Here is a 22,035-nt window from a genome sequence, read left to right as displayed (position 1 = left end):
AACCACAGCTAGAACTTCCCATAGAGCCCTTTTCACGTTCTTGACCCACAGAAACAAGGAGAGATGATATGATTGTTGTATTTAAAATTTTTATTTTAATTATTTCTGAGACAGAGTTTCACTCTGTTTCCGAGGCTGGAGTGCAGTGGTGCAATGTCAGCTCACTGCAACCTCGACCTCCCAGGTTCAACTGATTCACCCACCTCAGCCTCCTGAGTAGCTGGGACTACAGGCACACACCAGTAGACTGTTGTTTTAAACCACTACATGTTGCGGGGGGCAGGGGGTGGTGCGGATTTACTACAACAGTAACCAGAACAGCACGTTCTGGGGGAACGGAAGTCTTCAGAAGGACATGAGAGCCAGCCTCAAGTACCTGAGGGGCTTCAAGTATAGCAGGAGTTAGATTTGGAGGCTGGGAGTGGTGACCTGCCTTGCTGTGCCAAGCACACTCAAATTAGAATCTGGTACTTGGTCAGAGTTAAATAAGCATCCGGTGGTATCACCATCACCATCATCATCACTACACTTGTTATTGGCTGATCCCGAACTCCCTTCATTGAGCATAAGTTACCCAATATTATTCGGTAGATGTGACCCTATCGTATTTCTTAAGTGCCCAAGGCATGTCACAACATGAAATGAAAAACGGTCTTTCAAATATTCTCCAAGAGATTAAGCCTCCCTCAACATATCAGTGCCCAATTAGATCTCCCTGGAGCCCCTTAGAAGTACAAATTACTGGCCAGTGCAGTGGCTCACACCTGTAATCCCAGCACTTTGGGAGGCCAAGGCAGGCAGATCACCTGAAGGTGATGGTGAAACCCCATCTCTACTAAAAATTCAAAAATTAGCTGGGCATGGTGGCACATGCCTGTAGTCCCAGCTACTTGGGAGGCTGAGGCAGGAGAACCTGGGAGGCAGAGGTTGCAGTGAGCTGAGATGGCACCATTGCACTCCAGCCTGGGCAACAAGAGCGAAACTCCATCTTAAAATAAATAATATATATATATAAGAAGTTCTAATTACCCAATTGGGCAATTGGGGCCACAGATGGAACCTTTTGTCCTGATGCAATTGGCTTTTCAGGCTAATTTACTAGGAAGGGGGTGAATCACCAAAAAGAAGGTACCAGAAGGCTATAGAGGAGATTTGGTGAATTCCAAACCTCACACTTTGGCAAATAAAAATTTGCCAAATAAAAAGTAGTTGTCAGGCATGGTGGCTTAACGCCTGTAATCCCAGCACTTTGGGAGGCTGAGGCTGTCAGATCATCTGAGGTTGGGTGTTCGCGACCAGCCTGACCAACATGGAGAAACCTTGTCTCTACTAAAAATACAAAATTAGCTGGGTGTGTTGGTGCATGCCTGCAATCCCAGCTACTTGGGAGGCTGAGGCACGGGAATCACTTGAACCTGGGAGGCGAAGTTTGCAGTGAGCCAAGATCACACCATTGCAGTCCAGCCTGGGCAACAAGAGTAAAACTCCATTAAAAAACAATTAAGTCGTTATTCATCTAAGAAGGAGTTACAGACTGTAGACCAGGAATTTTAACTGGTCAGACCTCTTCAGGAGAATCTGGAACTTTCCAATTCACCTATGTTTGTGATTTTTTTTCTTTTCCTTGCTTATTTAACTAAAGTGATCAGAAAAAGAAGAAAAAAAGAAAAAGCTAAGAGGATGCAAGGACTTTTCTATCATGACAACAGGGAAGTTTGGGATGCTGGACAGTGTCCCATTCTGGAGTCAGGGAGAAGCTGAGCGTGGGCCCACTGCATGTAGGTAAAGGCCCATCAAAGAGCTGGCCCAGCCTGGTTAGAGGCCCTGAACTGGGGCTGAGCTATGGAAAGGCCCGTAAGGCTTCCTTGACAAAGCACTCCAGCCCAGCCATCAGCCATCCCTACAATGCCCACAGATCACCAGATGCCAATGAATACAGCCATGCGTGCTAGTCACAAAGACAGCCCTGGTCTGTGCTCCTTTGTCAGAAAGAGCTTGTTAGCATAGCTTGCCTTTAGAAACTGGAAACACTGCGGGTTCTGAGGAACTGGCAGACAACTGATAGACAACCAACATCCCAATGACTCTAGAATCCTCTCTTTTCAGATGTAAGACTAAGTTCCAAAACTATTTCAGTCAGAAGTAGCAAATCAGGCTGCCAGGCTGATCTAAAAATTGCTAATGTCTTAAGTCTGCAGAGAATCAAAGGATAATCATAGAACAGGCAAACACTTTTAAATAAGAGGCTTCCTATAAATCTAGTTAAATAACCGCAGGGGTCAGCCTAGGCTAAGTTACGACATGGTGACCAACAACCCTTGAATCTCAGCGACTTAGGAGAAGCTATATGCCCTGCATGCATGACTTGTCCATCACAGCCTGCTGGTGGTTCTGCTTCTGTCATTTTCTTTCCTAGTCCCAGGCTGACAAAACAGCCCCTGCTGAGACAATGCTGGTTTTGTAACAGAAGGAAAGGAGAAGGTGGCAGACCACACAGTAGCTCCTCAAGTTTTGCTCAGAAATGGTACATATCCTTTCTCAGTTTCACTGGACAAAGCAAGTCACATGGTCAAGCCAAGCATCAATGGGACAGAGACAAAGAATTCTCCCCCAGGGAGGGACTGCAAACCATCTATCACAAGAACATTTATATTTCACAACAGTTAACAGTAGATAACTTTTATTAAACACTGACTACTTACCAAGCATTGTTCTATTACTTAATCCTCAAAATAACCTATGAGGGACACACTATTATTGTCATCCTTTATTACAACTGACCTGTAAAAAGTAAAGAGACAGTATAAAAGGTCACATACCTGGGAAGTGATGGCCTTGGGATTTAAATGCAGGCCTTCAAAAACCATGGCTCTCGCTTCTACACTGTGACTGCTTTAGATGTGTTTTCTGAAATAAAGCTGCCGACCTACGTAATTGTAACACGCACGTGAGTGGTTTTTCTAAGGGTGATAATGGAGTTGCCTTGACTCATCTATATTTTTCTGGTACGAAAAAATATAAGCAATATAAACAATACTAGGTTAGCATTATGCTTTACAGTTCAATGCAATATGTATTCTCCATGAAAGACTTACAAAATTTATGGGAGATAGAAAAGATGATAATCCTTCTGACAGAAGTAAGGGGTAGACCAGGCACGGTGGCTCATGCCTGTAGTCCCAGCACTTTGGGTGGCTGAGGCAGGGGGATCATCACCTGAGGTCAGGAGTTCAAGATCAGCCTGACTTGGCAAAACCCCGTCTCCACTAAAAATACAAAAATGAGCTGAACACGGTGGTGCACACCTGATCCCAGATACTTGGGAGGCTGAGGCAGAAGAATCGCTTGAACCTGGGAGGCAGAGGTTGCAGTGAGCTGAGATGGCGCCATCACACTCAAGCCTGGGTGACAGAGTGAGATTCTATCTCAAAAAAAGAAGTAAGGGGTAAAGGAAATTGGGCTCAGAGTGTCAGAGTAGGAAAAGCAGACTCTGATGTCAGACCCACTGTGGTTTGTTTTCCAGCCTCTGTAACTTTTTTTTTTTTTTTTTTTTTTTTGAGGAAGGGTCTCACTCTGTTGTCCAGGTTGGAATACAGTGGCACGATCTTGGCTCACCGCAACCTCTGCCTCCCAGGCTCAAGTGATCCTCCCACCTCAGCCTCCTGAGTACCTGAGACTACAGGTGTATGCCACTATGCCCAGCTAATTTTTGTATTTTTTTTTGTAGAGATGGAGTTTTGTCATGTTGGCTGGTCTCGAACCCCTGAACTCAAGTCATCCACCCACCCTGCCCTTCCAAAGTGCTGAGATTACAGACGTGAGCCACAGCACCCAGCCCAGCCTCTGTTAGTGACCTTCTGTGTTTACCTTGGACACGCAAGCCTTGGATCTCTTGCATGTAAGGTGGGTATCATAATACCCATTTCACATGGTTCTTGTGAGGATTCAATGAGATTATGTAGAATGCCTGGTGTGGTGACTGGCCTGTAGATAACACTCAACAAATGGTAGTTGTTGTTCTTACTGCTGTAGCTCTTGTTATTGAGGAAAGGATAGATTGTTTTTTGTTTTTGTTTTTGTTTTTTTTGAGACAGAGTCTTGCTCAGTCGCCAAGGCTGGAGTGCAGTGGTGCCATCTGGGCTCACTGCAACCTTGGTCTCCCAGGTTCAAGTGATTCTCCTGCCACCATGCCCAGCTAGTTTTTGAATTTTTAGTAGAGACAGGGTTTCACTATCTTGGCCAGGCTGGTCTTTAACTCCTGACTTCATGATCTGCCTGCCTGGGCCTCCCAAAGTGCTGGGATTATAGGCCTGAGCCACCATGCCCAGCTGTCCAGTTGAAAGGATAGAATTTCAATATGAATAGCTGTGGAAGAGCAGAGACCAGCTGGGACTACGCACTTGGGCAGGAAAACAACGAAAGGCTGTGCTTTAGGAATCTAATCAAGTATTGGATACAAAAGGGTTGACCCCAGAGAAATTAAGACACTGAAAATGATTTGGGAATGGAGCATCCAAGCTAGAAGTGAAGAGGGTCAGAAGCAGGAGAATAGCAGGGACAATGGTGAGGAAGAGAAGGTTCAGGACACATCTCTGGATGGAGACAGTGGTCTGTGCTCTAGGTTGGCAGAGCTCTCTTCTCTGGTCCTCTTCTGAGCAAGACAAGCAGCTGACCAGCTTAGGGTCCGTGGTCTCTAGCAATGCACAGACCCACAAGCCAGCCTCGTAAGCACAGCAACCTCCCCAGGGTACCACACCTGGCTGACCACCCTTTGGGACCAGCTAAAGCACAGATTCCAGAGTCTTCCCTCAGGCAGAGGTTTAGGAGGTCTGGGCTGGCCGGATTCTGAAGTAGCTCATGCCTGGACTGGCATTTAGAAATAGCTTAACGAGGCTCCAGCCCACAATGTGACGGGAGAGGGATTGTCCCTGGCTGTTGTATAACCTTGGAATCATTAACTAGCCCAAACTAAAACAAAGTGAGAAGAAAGAAGAAGGCCAAAATGAGACACAGGCCTTTCCTGAGGGATTTATCCATATGTGAAGACTTTGGATTGGAAATGGTAAGATCTCAGTTAGCTGCTCCTAAGGAGTGCAGGGGACCAAGTGAACTTCAGCTTTTATTCTGCAGACATCATGGGTAGAAAGTCGAAAAGCTACTCTACCCATCTGCCAGTGAATCCATTCGTTTATCAAACGTGTACTGAGTGGTAGCATCTGAAATACTGTAAGAGTTGCTGGGAATTCAGGAAGGGCACTTTCTTTGCCCTCAAGGGGTTCCCGGGCAAGGGAGGACAGCCAAATGCAATCTAGAGTGGGACATACTCAGCCAGTTGTGTGAACCAGTTTGGTGGAAAGTGACAACTCCCATCTTGAGGGAGACTTCGAATGGGAAAGGTCATTCGAACTGGATCCTAAAGGCTGAAAGCGTAGTTTGCCAAGCAGGGCAAGAGAATTCCCTAATCAGGTATCACCGGGTTGCAAGACACCGACAAACCTCAAACTAGCTGAAGCGAAAAGAGAAGTACATTGGAAGAACCCATCCTTGAGAAGTTACCACATCTCATGAAGGGCTGTAGCCAGGGCCTAGAAAGTTGGGAATTTCAGTTACTGCCTTCTTCTTTTTCAGCTCTGTGGTCCTTCATCCTATTCTCTCTGTATTTAATTTCTTCTTCTCTCTCTCTACATGAGTTTTGTTGTCTTTCTTTGTACACATAATGCAAAATGACCACCGCAGACCCCTTTGCATATGTCCTTCTTGTTCCGTGTCCCAGCGAGAGCCAACCAAGCAGAGGTTAGCTATCACTGCCTTGTCCTCTAAGTCAGTACAGGTTCCGTTAAAATCAAAACTTGTTGGGGTGGAGAAGGGGTTCCTGTTAAAGAGAAGAGAAACAGAGGAGTCAGAAGAGTTGACAGACTGGCTGGGTGAGGTGGCTCACACCAGCAATCCCAGCACTTTGGGAGGTGGAGGTGGGCAGATCACCTGGGATCAGGTGTTTGAGACCAGCCTGGCCAACATGGTAAAACCCTGTGTCTACTAAAAATACAAAAAATTAGCCAGGTGTGGTGTTGGGTAGCTGTAATCCCAGCTACTCAAGAGGCTGAGGCGGGAGAATCGCTTGAACCAGGGAGGCAGTGGTTGCAGTGAGCCAAGATCGAGCCATTGCATTTCAACCTGGGCAACAGAGTAAGGCTCTGCCTCAAAAAAAAAAAAAAAAAAAAAAATTAAAAAGTGTTGACAGACTAAAGAAAAGGCTGGGTCAACTGAGCACATGGGATGAGCATACAGGGGAGAGAGAGTGGCCAGCATAGCAGAGGAGGGAAAGAGTCACAGGTGGTGGCACACTGAGGAAAGGAGAGAATTTGGTATTTTCAGGTCTTGTGTGTGGTGGGAGTTGGTAGTTAACTTCCTCAGGCCACCACCCTTTCTCTGCTGCTGCAGTTCATTCAGAAAGGATATTTTCTTTCATTGGGCAGAAAAATTGATTTGGACTGCATCTCCACACAACCTCTGAGCATGAGATCCTTCAGCCTCCTGCTCCTATGATCCTACCTGCTGTTTCCCTCCCAGATGGGAAGCATGGCTAATCAACGAGGGGAAGTGGCCAAAGGAGGAAGCAGGAGTGTGTGGGTCCGGTGTGGAGGAGACAAAGGCTGGGCTGCTGTTGCACACCTTCAGCACACTTTCTAAGTGTTGGTGGCTGCGGGGCTGTAGTCTGGGTCTGGAAAGTTCAGAATTCAAGTTATTGCCTTCTTTTCCTGCCTTCTTTTTTCTTCAGCTACTTTGAGTGTTTCTCTGTTTCTTGCAGCCCATTGATTCCTGATTAAAGCATTCTCTTTCCCTGCTTAGCAAACTGCCCCATGAACCTTTTGGATCCAGCCTAAATGCCCTCTCCAACATGATGTCTCTCTCAGGATGGGAATTGACACTTCCCACCAAACTGGTTCACACAACTGTGAGAGCGTGTGGAGTGAGCCCTACATCACAGAAAGGCGTGATGTAGAAAGCATGGGGGCAGGGAATGCGGATTCTCTTTAACTGTCTTGTCACCTATGAGTCACAAACGAAATGTTCTGCCCCCAGATGTAGGTTGCAACACATTAATGAAATGGAAGGAAAGGACAAATGGCCCCAGGGAAAGTCTTGGCTGGAAAAGCCTGTCTTTGATGCTGTTTTCTGGCCACTTTGGACACCCTGCTGCCCTTGCTATGTTGCCCAGGATGGTCTCTAAGTCCTAGCTTCAAGCAGTCCTCCCTAAGTGTTGAGATTACAGACGTGAGCCACCACGCCTGGTCTGGAGCAACCACTTTTAACTTTACATGCCTGCTCTCTGTGTGACCTGGGTAAATTACACATATTCTCTAAACCTTACACTCCTCATCCACAAAATGTCACTAATAATACAACTCTTTTGCAGTTTAATTACTATTATCTCATTTATGAAATGCGATAATCTCCTAGTTCTCCAGAAAAACAAAATAGGATATAGAGAGATTTATTATAAGGAATTGGTTCACACACATATGGAGGCTGAAAAATGCCATGGTCTGCCATCTGCAAGCTGGAGGCCCTGGAAAACTGGTGGTTTAATTACAGTCCAAGTCTGAAGGTCTGAGAACCAGTGGCATTGCCTTCTCCAGTCCGAAGGCAGCAGAAGACTGTCGTCCCAGCTTTAGCAAGCAGGATGAATGGATTCAGCCTTCCTCTGCCTTTTTTTTTTTTAGACAGAGTTTTACTCTGTCTCCCAGGCTGGAGTGCAGTGGCACTATCTCAGCTCACTGCGACCTCTGCCACCTGGTTCAAGTGATTCTCCTGCCTCAGCTTCCAGAGTAGCTGGGATTACAGGCACCTGCCACAGTGCCTGGCTAATTTTTGTATTTTTAGTAGAGACAGGGTTTCACTATCTTGGCCAGGCTTGTCTTGAACTCCTGACCTCATGATCCACCCACTTCAGGCTTCCAAAGTGCTGGGATTACAGGCATGAACCACCACTCCCGGCCTCCTCTGCCTTTTTTGTTCTAAGCAGACCCTGAACAGATGGGGTAGTGCCCACACACACTGGGAGGGCCATCTGTGTTACTCAGTCTACCAAATGCTCATCTCATCCAAAAACACTCTCATAAACACAACCAGAAATCATGTTTAACCAAATATTTGGCACCTCATGACCCAGTCAAGTTGACACATAAAATTAATGATCACAGCATCACACCACGTAAAGTGACTAGCATTGTGCCTTCACGTAGTAAGCATTGACGTTAGCTCTCATTATCACACTGTGTCTTAATCCATTAGTTAGATTGTTCGTTCCCCCCTTGGACTGTTTCTTAAGGAATTAGTGAGTGACAAAAGTCAATAGCAAAAAACAAAATAATCTGATTTTAAAAGTACAAATATTAGCCAGGCATGATGATATGCACTTATAGTCCCAGCTACTTGGGAGGCTGAGGCAGAAGGATCCCTTAAGCCCAGGAATTTGAGGCTACAGTGAGCTAATGTTCTCACTACTGTGCTCCAGCCTGCTGTGTGACAGAGTGAGACCCCATCTAAAAAATAAGAAAAGGTGGGGACAGAGGACCTGCATATGAATGGACAGTTTCCCAAGAAAGACATATGAAGGACTAGGTGTATAAACATGAAAAGGTCTGCAACACTACTAATCATCAGAGAAATCCAAACTGCAGCCACAGTGACATGTCACCTCATACTTGTTAGGGTGGCTGTTATCAAAAAGAAAAGAGGTAAGTGTTGGTGAGGGTGCAGAGAAGAGGAAACCCTTGTTTGGTGGGAAGGTAGATTAGCACAGCCATTATGGAAAACAGTAGCAGGGAAGCTTCTCAAAAAATTAACAATGGAGCTAGCGTGTGATTCAGTATCTCACTTTTGGGTATATATCCAAAGAAAATAAAATCAGTCTGGTGGTCAGTCACAGTGGCTCTTGCCTGTAATCTCATCACTTTGGGAGCCCAATGCCACCAAATCACTGGAGACCTGGTGTTTGAGACTAGCCTGGGCAACGTGGCGAAAGCCTGTCTCTACAAAAAATACAAAAATTGGCTGGGCATGGTATGGTGGCACAGACCTATAATCCCAGCTACTTGGGAGGCGGAGGCACAAGAATCTCTTGAACCCAGGAGGCGGAGGCTGCAGTGAGTAAGCCAAGCTTGTGCCACTGCATTCCAGCCTGGGTCACAGAGCTAGATTCTGTCTCGAAAAAAATTTTTTAATTAAAAAATGAAATAAAATCAGTATGTTGAAGAGATATCTGCACTCCCAAGTTTATTGCAGCATTGTTCACAGTAACCAAAATGTGGAAATGTAAGTGTCCACGGATGGATTAATAGATAAAGAAAGTGTGGTGTGTGTGCATGCATGGAAAAATAAGCCAGACAAAGAAAGAAATACTGTCTTCTAAGTGGAATCTAAAAAAGTTGAACCTTGTCGGGTGTGGTAACTCATGCCTATAATCCCAGCAATTTGGGAGGCCAAGATGGATTGATAACTTGAGCTCAGGAGTTTGAGACCAGCCTGGACAACATGGTAAATCCCCCAAAATACAAAAAATAGAAAGATTAGCCAGGAGTGGTGGCATGTGCCTGGAGTCCTAGCTACTTGGGAGGCTGAGGTGGGAGGATGACTTGAGCCCAGGAGGTGAAGGTTTCAGTGAGCCACGACTAAGTCACTGCACTCCAGCCTGGGCAACAGAGCCAGACCCTGTTTCAAAATAAATAAATAAATAAATAAATAAAATTAAAATTGAAAAATCAAAAACTCAGCTGGGCACATTCGCTTATGCCTGTCATTCAAGCACTTTGGGAAGCCAAGGTGGGTAGATCACCTGAGGTCAGGAGTTTGAGACCAGGCTGACCAATATGGAGAAACCCATCTCTACTAAAAAAACAAAACAAAACAAAATTAGCCAGGTGTGGTGGTGCATGCCTGTAATCCCAGCTACTCAGGAGGCTGAGGCAGGAGAATCGCTTGAACCTGGGAGGTAGAGGTTGCAGTGAGCTGAGATCGTGCCATTGCACTCTAGCCTGGGCAACAAGGGTGAAACTCCATCTCAAAAAAAAAAAAAAAAATTAAAAAGTTGAACTCATAAGCAAAGAGTCAAATGGTGGTTGCAAGGAGCCTGGGGATAGGGGAAATGGATGGATCCATTCATCCATCAATGGACACTTAAGTTTCCATATTTGGTCAAAGGATACAAACTTTCAGTTATAAGATGAATAAGTTCAGAGGGTCTGATGTATAGCATGGTTGCTATGGTTAATAACGCTGTAGTGTTTACCCGAAATTTTCTAAGAGAGCAGATCTTAAATTGTACTCACCACACACACACACATACACACATAGGCTCACACACAATGATAATTATGTGTGGTAATGGATGTGTTAATGTGATTGTGGTAGTCATTACACAACGTGTATGATACACCTTGAATTTTAATTTGTGAATTATGCCTCAAAAAAACTGGGGGAAAAAAGAATTCAAGTGTGTAAAGTGGCAGGCACATGGAAGGAACCCAGTAAAAAGTACTCATTATATTATTACTGACAAGATACTGATTGGGTACATGTTAAAGAAGACATACAATACAAAATGACGCGAAGACTCACGCCTGTAATCCCAGCACTTTGGGAGGCCAAGGCAGGTGGATCACCTGAGGTCAGGAGTTTGAGACCAGCCTGGCCAACATGGTGAAACCTTGTCTCTACTAAAAATACAAAAATTAGCACAGCATGGTGACGGGTGCCTGTCGTCCCAGCTACTCAGGAGGCTGAGGCAAGAGAATCGCTTGAAACTGGGAGGCGGAGGTTGCAGTGAGCCAAGATTGCACCATGGAACTCCAGCCTGGGCAACAAGAGTAAAATTCCATCCCCCTCCCCCCAAAAATAAATAAAAATATAAATATAAAATTTAGCTGTGTGTCGTGGCACACACCTGTAGTCCCTGCCACTCGAGAGGCTGAGGCAGGAGAATTGCTTGAACCTGGGAGGCTGAGATTGCAGAGAGTTGAGATCGCACTGCTGCAGAGGGAGATTTTGTCTCAAAAAACAAACAAACAAAAAACAACCAGAAAAAGTGGTTCTATCCCCTCCCACTCTCCCCCTTGCCCACCCACCCCCAAATACTCATCATGGTATCCAGGCATGGTGGCTCAGGCCTGTAATCACAGCACTTTGGGAGGCTGAAGCGGGCGGATGGCTTGAGCTCAGGAGTTCGAGACCAGCTTGGGCAACACTGCGAAACCTCATCTCTACTAAAAAAAAAAAAAAAAAAAATTAGCTGGGCTTGATTCAGTCAGAACAGGGCTCAGAGCCAGAGGTCAGGGTGACTGAGGTGGAGGAGTTGTGGGCAGTGGGCTCATGGATGTCAAGGTTTTTTTTTTAAAGACTCCCTTCCCATGAGGTTGCAGACCTGGAGACCCAAAGCAATCAGACTCAACCTCAACTCTCAACATTTTGCTTTGGAGTCTCTGCCAGGCTTTCTATCTACCCCTTGTAACATGATGCTCTGAAGACTTTGCAGCTCAGGCTCCTCTTCTGAATTCCAGAACACTGAAAATGATGTGAGCAACTCTTTTCATTTTTCCTAAGGTTGGTACATAATGAGCACCACTCTGAATGCACAGGAGAGAAGTGAATTCATTAGAACAATGAATGACATGGGGTGGCAGGGCTTAATTTTCTTGTGGAACCTGGTGGAGAAAGGCCCCAGTGGATTCTTCCTGTAATTCCCAATCTGTCAGACTCTAGTGTGTCTTTGCTCCATGCCATTCAGGATATAAGTGAACCCTGCTCACCACTCCCTCCCCCCGACTCCTGCCTCCCTCCAGTCTCACTGGGGATGTTGGACGGGGCAATGATCTTGTCAGTAAAGAAGTACTGATACATTTGGGTTTTTGTTTTGTTTTGTTTATGTTTTTGAGAGGGAGTCTTGCTCTGTCGCTAGGCTGGAGTGTAGTGGCACCGTCTCAGCTCACTGCAACCTCTGCCTTCCAGATTCAAGCAATTCCCCTGTCTCAGCCTCCCAAGCAGCTGAGACTACAGGCACGCACCACCATGCCTGGCTAACATTTGGGTTTTTTAAAAAATGGTTTTCTTTTATTTTTCTTTTTCGAGATACAATTTCACTCTATCACCCATGCTGGAGTGCAGTGGCACAATCTCAGCTCACTGTAACCTTGGCCTCCCAGGTTCAAGCAATTGTCCTGCCTCAGCCTCCCAGGTTTCAGCAGTTGTCCTGCCTCAGCCTCCCGAATAGCTGGAATTACAAGCACCTTCTCCACCAGGCCTAGCTAATTTTTGTGGTTTAATTAGAGATGGGGTTTTGCCATGTTGGCCAGGGTTTGGTCTCGAACTGCTGACCTCAGGTGATCCACCCACCTCAGCCTCCCAAAGTGCTGGAATTACAAGCATGAGCCACCACACTTGGCTGCTTTTTAATTTTAAAAAATGTTTCCTAAAGACCTTGGCAAAATTCTGAGACAAGTGGAAGAAATATGCCTCTAAAAAGGACAGTTCCATTTGAAACAAGGAAATCCTACATTTTGTAGAGGGAGGAATGCTCTGTAAGGGCAGCAAACAGATGTGTTTCCAAAAATAGATTGTAAGGCAGCATTTATAAGGCTATTGAGAACCCTGGTTGTTACATGAATGCTTTCTCAAAAAGAGCTAAAAAAAAAAAGTTCAGCCACTTACTTGACCTTAAAAAGGCCTTAGAGCTGTGTGTGTGTGTGTGTGTGTGTGTGTGTGCGCGCGCACGTGTGCATACATGTTTGTGTGTGTGTACGTGTATGTGCTATCCTCCACAGCCCATGCAATCATTATTATAAAAGGTCAAAATATCTTTTATTTGAAGAAAAGAGAGAAGAGTGACAATCATTTTTTCCATTAAGAGCTTTTTAAAGATGTTATTTTATTTTAATATTTAAAAAATTATTTTCTTTAATAGAGATGAGGTCTCACTATTTTGTCTGGGCTGGTCTTGAACTCCTGAATTCAAGGGATCCTCCTGCTCAGGCCTCCCAAAGTGCTGGGATTATAGGCATGGGCCACCGTGCCTGGTCTTGGAAGAATTTTTAATAAAAACTTGGCCAGACATGGTAGCTCACGCCTTTAATCCTTGCACTTTGGGAGGCTGAGGCATGTGGATCACCTGAGGTCAGGAGTTTGAGACCAGCCTGAGCAACATGGCAAACCCTGTCTCTACTAAAAATACAAAAATTAGCTGGGCATGGTGATGGGCGTCTGTAATCCTAGCTACTCAGGAGACTGAGGTGGGAGAATCACTGGAACTCAGGCGGTGGAGGTTGCAGTGAGCGGAGATGATTGATGCCACTTCACTCTAACCTGGGCGAAAGAGTGAAACTCGGTCTCAAAAAAAAAACAAAAAAAAGATTATGTAAAAGCAACTAAATGTCAATTCTTAATGTAAGTGATTGTTATTTAGGAGTTTATTATAATAGTCTTTTTTTTTTTGAGACAGAGTTTTGCTCTGTTGCCCAGGCTGTACTGCAATAGTGTGATCTCAGCTCACTGCAACCTCCGCCTCCTGGGTTCTAGTGATTCTCCTGCCTCAGCCTCTCAAGTAGCTGGGATTAGAGGCGTGCACTACCATGGCTGGCAAATTTTTGCATTTTTAGTAGAGACGGGGTTTTACCATGTTGGCCAGACTGGTCTCAAACTCCTGACCTCAAGTGATCTGCCCACCTTGGCCTTCCAAAGTGCTGGGATTACAGACATAAGCCACCATTCCTAGCCAGGCTGCATAATATTTTATAATTTATTTAATTAGTTATTTATTGAATGTACATTTAGATTGTTACCAATATTTTGCTATTAAAGACAATGCCAAAGTGAATGACAGTGTCTCATTCTTTTGCTCAGGCTGCAGTCTAGTGGTGTGATCATGGCTCACTGCAGCCTTTAACTCCCAGGCTCAATCCATCCTCCCACCTCAGACAACTTGCTGAGACTACAGGTGGGTGCCATCAGCATGCCTGGCTAATTTTTGTGTTTTTTTGGTAGAGACAGGGTTTTACCATGTTGCCCAGACTGGTCTCAAACTCCTGAGCTCAAGCAATCTGCCTGTCTTGGCCTCCCAAAGTGTGTTTCACATTTTGAAAGTCCCTTGCCATGCAGAGAGGAGTTTGAAATTCTCCCATTAGCGCTCTTATTTTAACATTTAAACCGTTAATCCTTTCTGACTTTATTCTAGTTTATGAGATAAGAATCCAAACATTTTTTTCTAGATGGCTGCCAGTTGTCCCAACACAATTTATTAAACAATCTTTTTCATACTAATTAGAAATGCCACCTTTATCAGGGAGTACATTTCCATTTGTACTTGGGCCTTGTTCCGTATGTTTTTTTGTGATTCTCCTGATCTGCCTCAGCCAGATACTTTGGCCTGTATTCTATTAGTCTGGTATTATAAAAAATAAATAAATAGGTGGATATCCAAGACTCTGGCACATATTTAGTCAAACTCCATTCAGAGCAATATATGCAATGGATGATTTGTTCTCTGGGGGAAATATTTTAAAATCCTACATCTGCTAAAATCCAATCTTCTTCATACGTTGAGGCTCAAGTCCAAACCATAGCTATTATCAGTATTGGTCAATGAATCTTGATTTTAGAGTGAAGCAGGCATCCAGTGTCAGGTTTCGCGTTTTTTGTTGTTACTTGTTTTCAGACCAAGTCTCATTCTCATGCCCAGGCTGGAGTGCAGTGGTGTGATCTTAGGTCACTGCCACCTCCCCCTCCTAGGTTCAAAAGGTTCTCATGCCTCAGCCTCCCAAGTCGCTGTAATTACAAGTACGCACCACCATGCTGGCTCATTTTTGTATTTTTTTTTAGTAGAGATGGGGTTTTACCATATTGGCCAGGCTCGCCTCAAACTCCAGACCTCAGGTGATCTGACCACCTCACCCTCCCAAGGTGCTGGGATTACAGGGGTTAGCCACCATACCCGGCACCCCGAGTGTCAGTTTTGATTGTTTTTATGGGTCAAGTTAGCATGCTGGTGAACTGTGCTTCTGGTTAGGATAACAAACAGATTCTACCATTTCTCCGCTTACCTTCTTACTTTCTCCCAAAGCATGGTTCTAGTTTTGTTTTGTTTCAATCAACAACCTACATACATTTAATTTATCTCCTAACCTCAAACCACCCTCTTCTCAGTACTAGAGGCATTTTGATTTGTAGGCAGCTTTGAGACAGCCTCAGGACTATGCCTTGTGAACCTCCAACTTTGAGGTGTGCAAGTGATGGAGGACCTGGCTGTGCTCTGAAATTTACTGAACTGTCTATGCTGAGGGGAGTTCTCTCAAGGGCTGCTACTCCCAGCCAATGACTGAGGGCAGCGGAGATGTTAAGGCAGGCCAGGAAGACAGAGAATGCCTCTCACAGCGGTCTTGGGCTGTAGGACTATCTAGTGGCCTTGTTGAGCCTTCTTCAGACTGTAGAGTAGCTGAGGACACTTCTACCCAACTTTCTTTCCTCCTTCACTTAGAGTCAGGTTTGCATGATGGTCTGATGTTTCTCCCAGTCTGACCCAGCTTTCTCCCATTTTCTCGCACATAGGCACTTCCCCTAATAAAATTTCTGCTCATAACCCTGATTTGACATCTGATTCTTGGAGGAGCTGGATTAATGCAAGCTTCCCATTCTTGCAGCCGTTAAACATTTTGTTTGGTAATTTCCCTACATACTCATCATAAGCAGTTGTATGTTGGATCTTTGCTTCACTTTCCAATTGTGTGTTAGTAATAGCTCTTTTGCTCAATTCAGTATAGCAACCTGCCTATTACCCACAGAGATGCAGTCAGAAATCATTACGTCTGTGTGGCAGTAAGTCAGGACTTTGAGACTTCAGTGGTCACACAGCAGGAATGAATGGAATATTCATCCTAAGAACAATTGGTGCCTGATGAATAACTCAAAGAAGTAATTTCAACCTGAGTTTCATAGAGGGTGGACCCAAAGAACAGAACTGTTCCCAGAGGCTGAGATCACACTTTTATTTGTGGGTGAAGCAGGATTAATGCATCATTCTGATGAATGATGAGCAGACACACCCTTGAATTTAGTTAAGTATGCACCCTTCCTGCCTTTACTCAAGAAGTTCAGTGTTTCCAAAGCTATGATTTAAGGGCAAACGTTCTTCTCTTCATCTTCACAGCTTCTGATGTTCTGGAGAAACCAGTGTTATCTGAGTGTTAAAAGTCAATTATTAATCCTTTCTCAGAGTTTCTGGATGATGTTATTGGCTTTCAAGCATGAGATGCTTCCCAAGAGAGCTGTTGACTTCCAGTCTGACCAAATTCTTTCACGTCGTGGCATGTACGATGCCTAAACGTTTTGGAACGTCTCTGAGATGACTTCCGCAGGTGAGTCCTCTGACTGCCTTTGGGGCTAGATCAGTCATGTCCACTTCATTGTTGATTAGGTGTTTGTGTAAAAAAATTTTTTAATGGTTTCCTTAATAGCTCTGATTAACACCGAATATTTGGATCCTGATGTGTCAGTTACAGACATTGAATCTCTCATCATTAAATATTTCTGCCTCTTTTACTGAGCAGAGGAGGATGTATGTGAGCAACATATGGGTGGGGTTGATCTGAACAAGAATTTAGGGAGGAGAAAATTATACGATCTCTAAATTTTTTAGGGAGAGGCTGAATCTACCTCACTAATTTTTATCAGGCTTGGCTTAAAGGCTTCTGTCTGTTAATAGACCATCCCAGTTTGGTATTTCAGCTGAAATAATGTGCAGCTCTACCCTAATTAATTAATTAATTTTTGAGACAGAGTTTTACTCTTATTGCCCAGGCTGGAGTACAATGGCATGATCTCGGCTCACTGCAACCTCTGCCTCCCAGGTTCAAGCAATTCTCCTGCCTCAGCCTCCCAAGTAGCTGGGATAACAGGTGTCTGCCACACATCTGGCTAATGTTTTGTATTTTTAGTAGAGACAGGGTTTCACCATGTTGGCCAGGCTGGTCTCAAACTCTTGACCTCAAGTGATCCACCCACCTCAGCCTCCCAGTGTGCTGGGATTTCAGGCATGAGCCACCATACCTGGCCCTAATTTATTTTTTCTTGGTCTTTCACACTCCAGTGTCAATAAAATATTGTGGGGTTCACCCCTACAGTGTCCTGTGAGCCCTTCTCTACTGGTGCGGAGATGAGACACTGTGGAAATAAAGACACAAAACATAGAGATCAAGGGAAAAGGAGTTTGGGCCCACGAGTCCACTGCCAACCAAAGTGTGGAGTCCGGCAGTGGCCCTGAGTGCCTGGACACTCTGACTTTTACTGAGTACAAAGGAGGGGGCAGGGTAGGTAGGGTGAGGTAATGATGTTCAGTGATGGGGTCAGGTAAATCACGTGTCTTGGAGATAGGGGTCCAGGTCTTTCAAGTAGCTGAGATGAGGTAAGGAGCATAATTCGTCAGCACTTTTTCCATACTTGTGAAGAAAGAACAAAGACATTAAGATTTACATTACTTTTACTGGTTATCTCTTCTAAGAAAAAGAGGAACCAGGTGCAGAAGCGGAACATGAAAGTGGACATGGCCCCCGGATGTCTGTAGACCTACCTGACAGCCGTCAGGCCTACTGCAAGAGCTTGGGGGAGCAGAGCTTTCTCCTAACTCCTCCAGGGAAGGAGACGTCCTGGACGTCTCCTTCCAGCTGGCTAAACAGTGGGCTCTTTCCCAGTGCTGGTGCTGCCGCACAGCCAAGGTGCCCTCTGGCAGCCCTTACATGGTTGTGACAGAGGGCTTAAAGTGTCTTGCCTTAGGGTCACTTCTTTCATAATGTCACCTTAGGTTCACACTTTGCAACCCAAGAAGCATTAGCAACATTGAAAGATTATAAGGAGTATACATATATTTAATTATCTATATCTATGATTACTTATGTGATTATATTTCGAATTTCATCATTTATATGGAAATAGGTTAAGGCTTCAGACCCTTGCCTTGGCACTTGTGGGATCTCCCGCCCACAGATATACTTATTCCAAACTAAATTCTGTAGCAGCCTACTCTTTAGGAGGCCCATTGAGCAAGCCAGTAATGTCATGCTGGATGCAGGCTCTGCTGACTAGTGTGGGCCGTTTAAAGTCATTGCCACCTGTAGATGAACTAGAGTGTTAATGAAAAGGCTAATCTCCAAAATCCCTCAGAACTGTGACATCCAGCTATTTTATCAACTTTAAAACATGATGAAGAGGAAATTCTAAGAAAGAAATGAAAAATTGCCACCCATTTTCTTACCACCTTAAATGTATCTATTTTATTACCGTAAAACTTATATTGGGGGATACATACAGCCTTTACATGGTTAGATCATGTGTACATAGCTGAGACAGGAGAATTGCTTGAACCCAGGAAGAGGAGGTTGCAGTGAGCCAAGATTGTGCCACTGCACTCCAGCCTGGGAGACAGAGCAAGACTCCATCTAAAAAGAAAATAGTTTGACATTTATTGGGGACAGAAGACTGCACAATCTTGAGATGGACACAACTTTAGTAACAAGATAATAAAGCATATGAAGAGTTATGGAGGAAGAGGAAGCAAAGAGGAAGAAGAGAATAAAGAGATGGAAAAAGAAGAGAAGGGCTAGACAAAGTGGCTCACACCTGTAATCCCAGCACTACCTGCTGAGGTGGGCAGATCACTTGAGGTCACAGCCTGGCCAAAATGGTGAAACCCTATCTCTACTAAAAATGCAAAAAATAGCCTGGCATGGTGGGGCTACTCCCAAGTAGTAATTCCAGCTACTTGGGAGGCTGAAGCACGAGAATCATTTGAACCGGGGAGGTGGAGGCTGCAGTGAGCCAAGATTATGCCACTGCACCCCAGCCCGGGTGACAGAGTGACACTCTGTCTCAAAAAAAAAAAAAAAAAAAAAAATAGCCACGCTGGTGGTCCACATCTGTAGTTCCAGCTACTCAGAAGGCCAAGGTGCAAGGATTGCTTTTGGCCGGGAGGTCAAGACTACAATGAACCATGGTCATGCCACTGTACTCACAACTGGGTAACAGAGTTAGACCCTGGAAAAAAAAAAAAAGGGAAGAAATGAGGTGGAAGAAGGGGAGGTTAAAGAAGAAGAGAAGGAAGAGAAGGTGGAAGAGGAGGAAGGAAGAAGATGGAGAAAAGGAAGGCAGAAGAGAAAGAGGGAAAAGGAAAGGTGCTACATGGAACAGGATGGAGATGAGGCAACTAATTAGGCTCCAGTCTTGCTCCTTGTCCTAGAATATCACCAACAGCCCTGCAGAGGGTATTCTAAAAGTTGTGGGCATCTGAGTTTAGTGTAGTGAAATATCTCTATCTGCCGTGGACAGAATAAGCCTGAGTCAGTATGGGCCACAGTAATAGGGATTTTTGATGAAAGGCAAGTCTTTTTGCCTGGTGTCCAATGTGGTTTGGAGCAGGATCTCAGATGGTAACTGGAAGAATAAGGTCAAGTTTCCCGCCCCCCCCACCCCCCACCACACCGCCCCCAAGAATGGATGGTGGTGGCTGGATAAATCTGGCCAGATTTCAAGAATCAGAGAAGAGGACTGAAATTCAGGCAGGCTTCAGTCTCAGGAGGGTGTTGGGGAATTAGGAGACTAGGGCAAAGAATCCAGGGTTACAGGCTGGATAACAATTTACAGAAATTAGGGAGACATAGCAGGTCCCAAGCAAGAGAATACCCAGGCATCACCTCATAGAAGACACTGGTCAAATATTGAAAAGCTAATTGAAGACATCATATGTTATTTATTCATTCATTTCTTCAACAACTTTTGATTGAAGATTTGACTCATTGTTGGGGCCTGGAAATATGAAAGTAAGGAATTCATTGCTTTATACTTGAGATCTCTGGTGTGGGAGGCAGATATACAAACACAGAGCAATCAGGACAAGGAACCAAAAGACGCTATGGTGAGTTTCACAGCGGAGAGGGAGGTTGAGCTGAGGCAGTTCCCAGCTCAACTTTTCCCTTTGACTTAGTGATTTGGGAATCTTGAGATTCCTTTCACAAGGAAAATGGCTCTGTGCTCTAATAGTTCATCCTCTGCTGTTTCTTAACATCTAGAAGAGTGCTTGGCACATAGCAGGCACTTGATAAATATATATTTTTTTAATTGTAGAAACGTGGTCTCCCTATGTTGCACAGACTGGCCTCAACGTCCTGGCTTCAAACGATCCTCCCATTCAGCTCCCAAAGTGCTGGGATTGCAGGTGTGAGCCATGGCCTCCATAAATAATTTTTAAATAAATAGGATGAGTTTGGGAAAAGCTGCATACCATATTTCCTTCTTGAAGAGCAACAATGCACATTAGCAAATTATGTCCTTTAAGAGACCAGTAGTAAAGAAAGTTGTTTTTTTGTTTGTTGCTTGTTTTTGTTTTTTGAGACAGTCTCTCTCTGTTGCCCAGGCTGGAGTGCAGAGGCACAATCTTGGCTCATTGCAACGTCTGTCTCCCTGGTTCGAGCAATTCTCATGCCTCAGCCTTCCTAGTAACTGAGATTACAGGCACCTGCCACCATGCCTGGCTAATTTTTGTAGAGATGGGGTTTCACCATGTTGGCCAGGCTGGTCTCAAAATCCTGACCTCAGGCGATCTGCCCATCTGGGCCTCCCAAAGTGTAAGGATTATAGGCATGAGCCCTGGTGCCCAGCCCATAAGTTTTAACTTTCATTCATTCAACATTTCCTCGCTAATGTGTCCACATATCTCTTTTTTGCATAACAGTGATGCATGTCCTTTAGAACTAATGCTGTGTAGAAAAGTTTGGGAAATGGTTACCTGCTCCATCCATTCTCCTTATATGGCTGGTGAGCGATCAAATTACAAAGCAAAATAGAAATTTTAAACCAGACCCAACTACAGTGAAATTCAGAAATATACAAATTGCAATGACCTAAACCCCCCAGAAAACAAAGCCTAAGATTATAATAAATATTTTGAGGAGCAAATTATCCCCTGGTTTAGATGGAAGCAGAGCTGTCTGGACAGTCTTCTGTTTTTAAAACATAATCTGAGCTGTGCTCTGGGTAGAGGAAGAGCTATTTCCAACTGAATACCCTCTGATCATCATTTATATTCCTCTGGTTTGATAAGCAGGGGAATTGCTTGCTTTGGAGACTTACTGACCCCTAATCAGCCATTTACTAAGAAAACATCAGATTAAAAAAAAAAATATATATATATATATTTACATTTTATATACACTTATTTATTTTAGACACAGGATCTTGCTGTATTGCCCAAACTAGATTTGTACTCCTGGGCTCAAGTGATCCTTCCACCTCAGCCTCCCAAATAGCTGAGATTACAGGCATGTGCCACTGCACATCTGGCAACATCAGCTTTTCTTCTTTTTTCTTTTCAAGACAGAACCTATCTCTATTGCCCAGGTTGGAGTACAATGGCATGATCATGGCTCACTGTGATCTCCATCTCCTGGGTTTAAGTGATCCTTCCATCTCAGCCTCCCAAGTAACTGGGACTACAGGTGTGTACCACCATGCCCGACTAATGTTTTTGTATTTTTTGTAGAGATGAGGTTTTGTCATGTTGCCTAGGCTGGTCTCAAACACCTGGGCTCAAGGGATCCACTCACCTCGGTTTCCCAAAGTGCTGAGATTACAGCTCGAGCTACCACCCCGGCTCCAGCTTTTTCTTATCTGTAAAACTGAGAAAATCCTATCTACCTTGCCATCAAAGGATTTACTGTGAAATGTCTGAAGCTTAAGCTTCAGGTCCTTCATTTAGACGTGCATTTTTTACAGTTGGGTTTTTTTTTTTTGCAATTTTTGTACTCTTTCTAAATAATATTTGGCACAGTAAATTTGTATTCTACTTCTTTTTTTTTTTTTTTTTTTTTTTTTGAGACAGATTCCCACCCTGTCGCCCAGGCTGGAGTGCAGTGGCACAATCGAGATTAAGGAGGTTGCTCACTGAAACTTCTGTCTCCTGGGTTCAAGCAGTTCTCCTACCTCTGCCTCCCAAGTAGCTGGGAT

General features: G+C 44.5%; 1 protein-coding gene across 2 annotated transcripts in view; it reads left to right on the top strand.

The window, feature by feature from the left end:
• The window catches only part of LOC103792249 (uncharacterized), a 96,445-nt gene that overhangs the window by 6,189 nt on the left and 68,221 nt on the right, over positions 1-22,035 (top strand). For both annotated transcript variants that reach the window (XM_078368262.1, XM_078368263.1), the window contains exons 3-5: positions 3,728-3,903; positions 13,894-13,987; positions 16,259-16,400. The gene's annotated coding sequence lies outside the window, so the exon portion shown is untranslated. The remainder of the gene's footprint in view (positions 1-3,727; positions 3,904-13,893; positions 13,988-16,258; positions 16,401-22,035) is intronic.

The sequence above is a fragment of the Callithrix jacchus genome, chromosome 4, assembly GCF_049354715.1.
Source record: "Callithrix jacchus isolate 240 chromosome 4, calJac240_pri, whole genome shotgun sequence".
Lineage (NCBI taxonomy): Eukaryota > Metazoa > Chordata > Mammalia > Primates > Cebidae > Callithrix > Callithrix jacchus.
Note: the sequence above shows the minus strand (reverse complement) of the source record. Positions and strands in the feature narration are given on the sequence as shown.